The 8,164-nt window shown below is 34.2% G+C and overlaps 1 pseudogene; it reads left to right on the top strand.

Annotated features, from left to right (window-relative positions):
• Positions 1 to 458: 458 nt before the first annotated feature.
• Positions 459 to 931, top strand: LOC117709247 (small ribosomal subunit protein uS13 pseudogene; annotated as a pseudogene).
• Positions 932 to 8,164: the final 7,233 nt, after the last annotated feature.

Genomic DNA, 8,164 nt, shown 5'->3' with positions numbered 1-8,164 from the left:
AATGAATCTAAATAATATAATGATATAATTGCTGAGAAGATGAAGATACCGTGTGGTACCAAATTAAACCTCCAGTTTCAAAAACTGGTTACATCTATTGAGCCATTAGCTAAAAACGTCCTATGGAAACATTCAGATATTACATATTGTTGCCTAGCTCTCTATAATGTGATGATAAGTCCCTGTTATAGAATACAACACTTATGTAACTTATAGAGAAATCAAGCTGGTGACTTCTGACTAGCTTTCATGGTACTTGAAGGTACTTTGCATTCCCCTAGAGTAAAAAGATAATTGACAACATCATCCAACTTCAAACACTGTAACTTACAATAGTGAACTTCCTGCAAGATGTACACAATTTGCGTAAGAGTAGCACAAACATTGTGGTTGTAACCAACCTCTTTAAAAATTTTGATTTAGCCTTCTTCCACAGGAGGCCTACACACTGCCGTCTGTGCCGCTGCCATGTCTCTAGTGATCCCCAAGAAGTTCCAGCACATTCTGCGAGTATTCAACACCATCATCGATGGGCGGCAGAAAATAGCCTTCGCCATCACTGCCATTAAGGGCGTGGGGTGGAGATATGCCCACGTGGTGTTGAGGAAACTGGACATCGACCTCACCAAGAGGGCTGGAGAACTCACGGAGGATGAGGTGGAGTGGGTGATCACCATCATGCAGAACCCACGACAGTACAAGATCCCAGACTGGTTCTTGAACAGACAGAAGGATGTAAAGAAAGGATGTAAAATACAGCTAGGTTCTGGCCAACGGTCTAGACAAAAAGCTTCGTGGGGACCTTGAGCGGCTGAAGAAAATCCGAGCCCGTAGGGGGCTGCGCCACTTCTGGGGCTTTCATGTCCGCGGTCAGCACACCAAGACCAGTGGCCGCAGGGGCCGTACTGTGGGTGTATCCAAGAAGAAATGAGCCTTTGCTGTTAATAAATAGTTTATATACCTATGAAAAAAATTGATTTAATGCCCACTTCATGAGATGGAACCCATGCCTGAGACTGCTAAAGAGAATAAGATGCCAAGACTAGATAATTTATGGGTCTAGAGAAAAAGCCACTGTCAATATTATTCCCAAAGAGCCTAGAATTAAAAGGACTGCTAAAGACATACTGCTCTATGCATAGATGAGGGCCTCATCCTTCATCAGAAATGCTTCTTATTGTATAAAATGAAATTAATACAGAGATCCACAACCAGTCAGGACTCCATCCTAAATAGGATGTCTTCATCAACTCCTCTCTAGTGCTCTGCAGAAGACAGGAATGTAGTAATAGCCAGAATGTGGTGAGTTCAGACAAAACAGGACTAACGAACATCAGAAGTCACAGAGAGTGTGGTAGCAGAAAAATGCCTACACATGTTCAACCAGCCAATCTCCCAGTACCAAGATAAAGAAGTGGACAGGGAATTCCATCCCTAATGAAGATACTATCTATAAATTTTCTGCTCTTCACTGTAGGTTTTCTTTCACAATATATAATACAATAGTGCTTCTTCAATCCCAGTAATGCAGTTTATGATCACTTTGGGAGTATATATTCCCAATTTGAGAGCCTTCAATCTAGTTAATCAATACAGACCCAAGATCATCTTCCTGTTGATTAATTCAAAAATCATTCAATTATAGACTTTTACACTATCTCCAAAATCCTTTATTCATTGTCATTCATTGGCTAGAAGCAGTTACAGTTCCTAGTCACATATAAGGGAAGAGAGGACACACAAAGCTAGAAATTGAGATTTATTGGGAAGCTCACAGAGCTCACTGACCATAAAAAGTACTTCTGTTCTATTTGTTTGAAAGAATAGCGCTCGTTATTGAGTGATTAATAAATATTTTGTTTTCTCATAAACTATTATAACTGTAATTGTTGTATAAGAGATAGAAGCTTATGTGAAAACTCAATGGAGATGTGGCAGATTGTTTTTAATTTTATCTCAGTTCCTAAGGCTTCCTAACTAAAGAACATTATTGAATGAACTGATGTCCTTTGATTAATAGCTCTTTTGTCCATATTGTGAGTGTTTTATATAATCACTTTATCCTTCAGTTTTATTGTGAGTGAGCACATTTGACTCCAGTGATAGCTTGTCAAGGAAAAGCATAACAGTAGTTTAACAAGATGTACAAATTTAAAATGACATGTGTACATAAATTTAGTAATGCATGGCAAAATCAGTATATTCTGGTGAGTATTTTTCTGTTCATGATTTCATAGCTTTTCTGTATATGAGAGGTGCAGTAGTATATTTTCTGTATTAGCACATTAACTTCATACAATAAATATTTCAAGGAAACAGTGCTATATCTAATTATATACACAAAGTAATAAATCTCAAAGAATCATTTCTGTAGAATCAGTATCCAACTGAATACTCTCCAATTCTTACCAGTACCTTCATTTTTTATTATTTTACTAAAGTAAAATCTGAGGCATATAATATTTTCCCCATTTCAAGAAAAAAAAATGACCTGCTCTGCTCATCTATACATAAAGTAATTCTCATACTTTCTATGAATTATGTCAAGGCCTTCGTTACTTTATATCCTTGTGCTAACAACTAATAGTCATAATATAGACTGAAGCTGACCTCGGTCAAACTTCAATCTATCTCCCTTCATTTCACTATCTTTCTACTTTCTCCTTATAATCAGTATCTTTTCAGACATAGACTTTAATATAATAAAATGTCACATTGAATAATCTGTAATTTTATCTACTGGATCAGTATTCAAATCTTTTTATCATACTTGCTTTGCAAGCATGTTAAAAGAATTAATGAGTTAGGGATAAAGACTTTTTCTGAGCGAATAAACTATTTTGTGATCACTTTAGTAAGCACATTAACCCCTTGAGCCTGTGTGAATATTACTTCAGTGAGCAAATGGTACCCTGGTGGCCTCCAATTTAATGAATTTTTCAAAGATGATTGACTCACCTCATCTGGCAAGATCATTTGGTAAGATGATTTCAGCCACTCTGAGGAAGAACTGATAAAAATGCAAAGTGATGAAAATGTTAGAAAAGCGTTTTGAAGTCACAGATGTGACCTTCCATGAACCTCAAGTTCTACACAGAGAAGATTTTGCTATTAACATAAGATTGCTCTACACGTAACTAAAAGAAGAACTACATTGATCTGTTGCTTAAGAAAAGAGACATGATTATCCTGAGACAAATAACCACCATCTATTTTCTTTAAGTTTTAAGTTTCTGTTTACTTTAATATTCTTTATTGTAATTGGAGAAGATATTGATCCTAAAGAAGAGGGGTCAGGAATCAACTAATTAGTGAAATAGTTTCTTAACATGCCAAATTATTTATCCATCTTCAACAGTATGCCAAAAATTCTAATTAAGAAATAGTCTTACTTATTTACATAATATCTGATACCCACCTGCAAGTGTCATGTTATCTCTGTGCTTATAACCCCTCAGTTACACAGCTTTATTCTATCTTGCTATTCATTTTGATAATCTATAATTCATAGTTATTAATTCAATTTCTTCATAATGATAGTAAATAGAAGAAAATTGCATATATATTGAAAATTCTGTTATACTACAGAATATTCATGCTGTTAACATACCTTCTAAATATTTTTATTTATGATCACAGAATGGGGTTTCTCTCAATCTTTGTTAGAGAAACTTATTTGTGTATTAGTAAGTAGAGGTCACTGAAAAGATGCTTATCTGAACATAATGATAAAAATAATAGATTGAGTGTTCAGCTATAAATGATGTGCATATGTTAATACAACCAAGACTCAGGAGATATCACAGAGCAGGAGGCATAAAGAACATAAGTGCTTGTGGTTTGAGAAAAGTCTGTGAAACTCTTATCTTCTTGATATGACACAGCTATTGTACTAATGAACTCAAACTATGGGAGAAGAATAAAACAAGACATACATAATATCAAACTAACTAAAACACTAGCAGCACAGATGGGTTAGATATAACCTAGACCTCTTTTTAATGATAACTTATTGGCAGTTGATTGGTTCTGGAAGAAGGAGGATCATTTGTTTTGGTGAAAGCAAGTATTGAGTGTGTTTTCATGGTCCAGTGAAAAATTCCAAACCCACAAACATATGGAGAAAACAAAATAGATTAAGTGGATTATGTATTTAAAAGAACAACAACAAAAAAAAAAAACCACAGAAAACATTTGGGTAAAAGAATGTAAAGGGTGTTAGAGAAGGAAAATAAGATCATAAGATCATATGTCATTGTAGACTTGTATGAAATTCTGAAGAATAATGACATATTAAACAAAAAAGGCAGCATCAGCATATCAGGTTTCTAGTGATAGATGGTTTCTTCACACTTTGGTAGGCAGAGCCTGCGAGGATTTGCCCTCTAAACTCTTAACAGATTGGAAACATCTTCCTTTCAAGGCTGTGTAAGCAGTAAAGACTTATTTTGTAAGAATGATGAGACACTCTTTTTTATCTTAAATAGGTAAGAATATATTTGTTGTTGCAACCTGCAAAGGAGCGTAACTCTCACCCCAGGAAATTGAGCCATCTGCTCATAGAACACTTTTCAACTATCCCTCACACGTCCCTAAACTCTTAACTTTGATTCTTTAAAATTGATAAGAATACTAAAACCATTTCAAACTATTGTGTGTCTCTTCGTTCACTGAAAGTTATTTAAATCTTCAATGTGATATCTTTCCTAAATTGGGTATTATATGCATGAGGTCTGGGCACATATACAATTCTCTTGATTTGTTACTTAGTTACAGATGTTGAACTCTTTAAAAAATTTCCTAGAATAATTTTCAAATTTATATTGCCTACTTGTATAAAATAATGTATTATTAGTATTATGTAATAAGCTGAGAGAAAGATATTTGCTACCATAATGATGGAAAATCAAGGCAAAAAACAGAGAGTGCCTTTCTCAACTTCAAACACTTCAGCAAAAAGACATTGAAATTTTTTTCTTGAAGGAATGGCTGTCCATTTAACTGTTTATTGTGACAAGTCAACTACTTCTCTAAAAATCTGTAATCAATTGTCAAATATCTCTTATGCAATTAAAGTTGAGCAAAATTTGCTATATTTTCATGAGACAAAATTGATAGATGATGATACTAGACATACTGGTGAAACTGAGAAGCTCTTAAAGAAATGTTCAACATCCTTGGCCATCAAAAAAATGCAAAACAAAACCACTTTGAGATCTTGTCTTGTACCAGTCAGAATAGACAAGTCTAATAAAACAAATGAGAGCTCATGCTAGCAAGAATGTGAAAGCAATACTCATCCATTGATGGTGGGATTGCAAACTTGTATAGCCACTGTAGAAACAAGTGTTTTGGTTCTATAAGAAGATGGAAATAGATCTATTTCATGATCCAGTTATAACATTATTGGGCATATATCTAGAGGATACCTAATCTTACTACAAGAGACACTTAGTTAACTATGTTAATTGCTGCTCTTCTCATGATAGCCTGAATTTGGAAACAACCTAGATATTCCTCAACATAAGAGTGAATGAAGAAAATGTGATACATTTAGACAATAGAATATTACCTTGCTGTTAAAGAAAATGAAATTATAAAATTCACAGATAACTAGACAGAGCTAGAAAAAAAAATCCTCTGGAGAGGGATCACAAACCCAGAAAGACAGAGTATGCATCAATTTTATATGTTTGTTAGCTGTTACATCTTTTATAAGCCAGTTGCAATCATATAAACACAGTTGCTTATGCTCACAGTAAGGCACTAAGAGGGATAGATATTGAGATCTTAGTGTGAAAGGGAAAGAGAATAGATAGTTATAAATGATAGAAGGAGTTGAAATGGGAGTATCAAACAGGAAGAGGAATGCAAGAAAGTAGAAATCTAAAACTAAAGATCATATGAAAACTGAATTCAGTAGGAGCTTTTTAAAATACAAACATATATGAATGGAATCTAAATGAAATTACTAAATAGCAGTGAAAACAAAACCCTAATTAGATATCTCTGGTCATCCAATAAAGCTTCCAGTGCTGAGAATGGGTTAAATCTAATCGAGTTGTTCAACAAGCAAGATTACTACTGCCAAGGATATTGTTTGCTTCTCCCAAAATTGATAATGCTGAAGACAACATTTACACAACTCATGAATAAAGAGAGAAAAATTGACAATAAAGTATTCCTGATAGTGCCTACCTAGAGCCTTTATTCCTATAAGCTAATGTTCATGGTATTAGTCAAAAGTACTCTGCATGTTACCAAAGGAAAAAGTAAACAACAAATAGCAATAAACTTTTCTACCTACAATGATATTCTGTCTTTAAGATATGCTGGTGCAATAGTGACACAAAACCTGTGGGATTAACCAATAAATATCTGATTTGATTTAAGATACATTGTATGATATGAAACTCATACTTTCAGCTGCTTGGGTGGCCAAGAACCTGAGAATATATGGGTTAGAGACCTAGAGGAAAATTAAATACTAATGTCCTTCTAAAGGACAAAGCAATAAATGACTCCTAATGACATTCTGTTATACTCATAGATCAATGCCTCATTCAGCCATCTTTAGAGAGGGTTTTTGTTACAGCAGATAGAAATAGAGACCCACAACAAGAAAATGTGTAGAGAGTTAGATATTTTGGGAAACTTATCCCAAATGTGATGTTTATTACAAATTCTCCTCTCAGGGCTCAGGGAGCTCTGTAGAAGAGGAAGTTTAATGACCATAAGAGCTGGTGGAGATGGAAGACAGCAGGAAAACAAGGCCTTCCAAATAGAGTACAACTCATGGACATATGAACTCACAAAATCTATGGTAGCATACACGGGACCTGCAGGAGTCTGCAAGATATGAGGACCTAGAGAGGACAGAGGTGGACACACCCTCCAACCCTAACCTCACAGCTAACTCCACTTCATAACCATTTACAAATGAAAATTAGTTTTCTCCAACAGAGCCTCCCTGGTGAAGCAAACCACTCTTAAGAGTAGGCTCTATGCTCAACAGAATATAGCAAACACAAAATAAATTCAGTGGCAGCTTTGGAGGTTCTTCTTTGTTTCATGACGTTGTGTTAAGAACTTGTTTAATTTTAACCTTTAAGTCCTTTGCATATATTCAGTGGCTTCCAGCTTATGTTTTGGTGGAATTTCTGTATGAGCCTGGAAGTGTGTTTCTGATTCTATATGCGATTCTTATGCTTTTGTTTGGACTCATGTCTCAGTCTTCAATTTGTTTTATGATGTCATTTAAATACAATGTTTCTCTATTTATTTTGTGGCCTCATGGTCTATGTATTGGTGAGAAAGGGATATTTAAATTACTCATCATCACTGTGATGGGTAAACCGGTGGTTTTTTATCTAGAAAATTTTTAAATGATAAAGTTTACTTTTGTGTGTTGTGGATAAATATCTAGAACTGGAATAGCATCTTATTTTATTGGTCCTTTAATCAAGTATGGGATAACTTTAATGATCTATTCTGATTAGGTTTAATTTTAAGTCTAGTTTGTCAGGTATTAGTTTAGCTACTCATGAGTGTTTCTCAGATCAGTTTTATTAGAATACAATTTTAGCATAAATTTGTGCCTACCATTGATGGTAAAATATATTTCTTGGATAAAGAAAAAAACATAGATCCAGTGTTCCAATTCAAACATATAGTCTTTGTTTTTTATTGTGAAATGAGTATATTAATGTTTATTTCTGTTATTTTATTATACATATATATGTCATATATATTCAATGAATATATATATTCATATATATATATGATGAATTTGAAAGAATATTGGTTGTGGTGGCATAATACAAGAAACAATAAAATAAAAGTATTGGAGTTTAATGATACCATAAAATAAACTGAAGACATGGACATACATCCACATACCTGTAGATAATTGGTAAAGAAGCCAGAAATTCACACTGGCAAAAACACAACATCTTCGAAAAATGGTGCTGGTCAAACTAGACAGCTGCACTTTGAAGAATCCAAATAGACATAAATGTACCTTTCTGCATAAAACTCAACCCTAAATGTATCAAAGGCCTTAACAGAAAATCACATACACTGAACCTGATAGAAGAGACTGGAGAATAGTCTTGAACTCCTTAGTACTTAGGAAAATACTTTCTGAATAAAACAACATTAGCAC

Source organism: Arvicanthis niloticus, chromosome 5, assembly GCF_011762505.2.
Source record: "Arvicanthis niloticus isolate mArvNil1 chromosome 5, mArvNil1.pat.X, whole genome shotgun sequence".
NCBI lineage: Eukaryota > Metazoa > Chordata > Mammalia > Rodentia > Muridae > Arvicanthis > Arvicanthis niloticus.
Note: the sequence above shows the minus strand (reverse complement) of the source record. Positions and strands in the feature narration are given on the sequence as shown.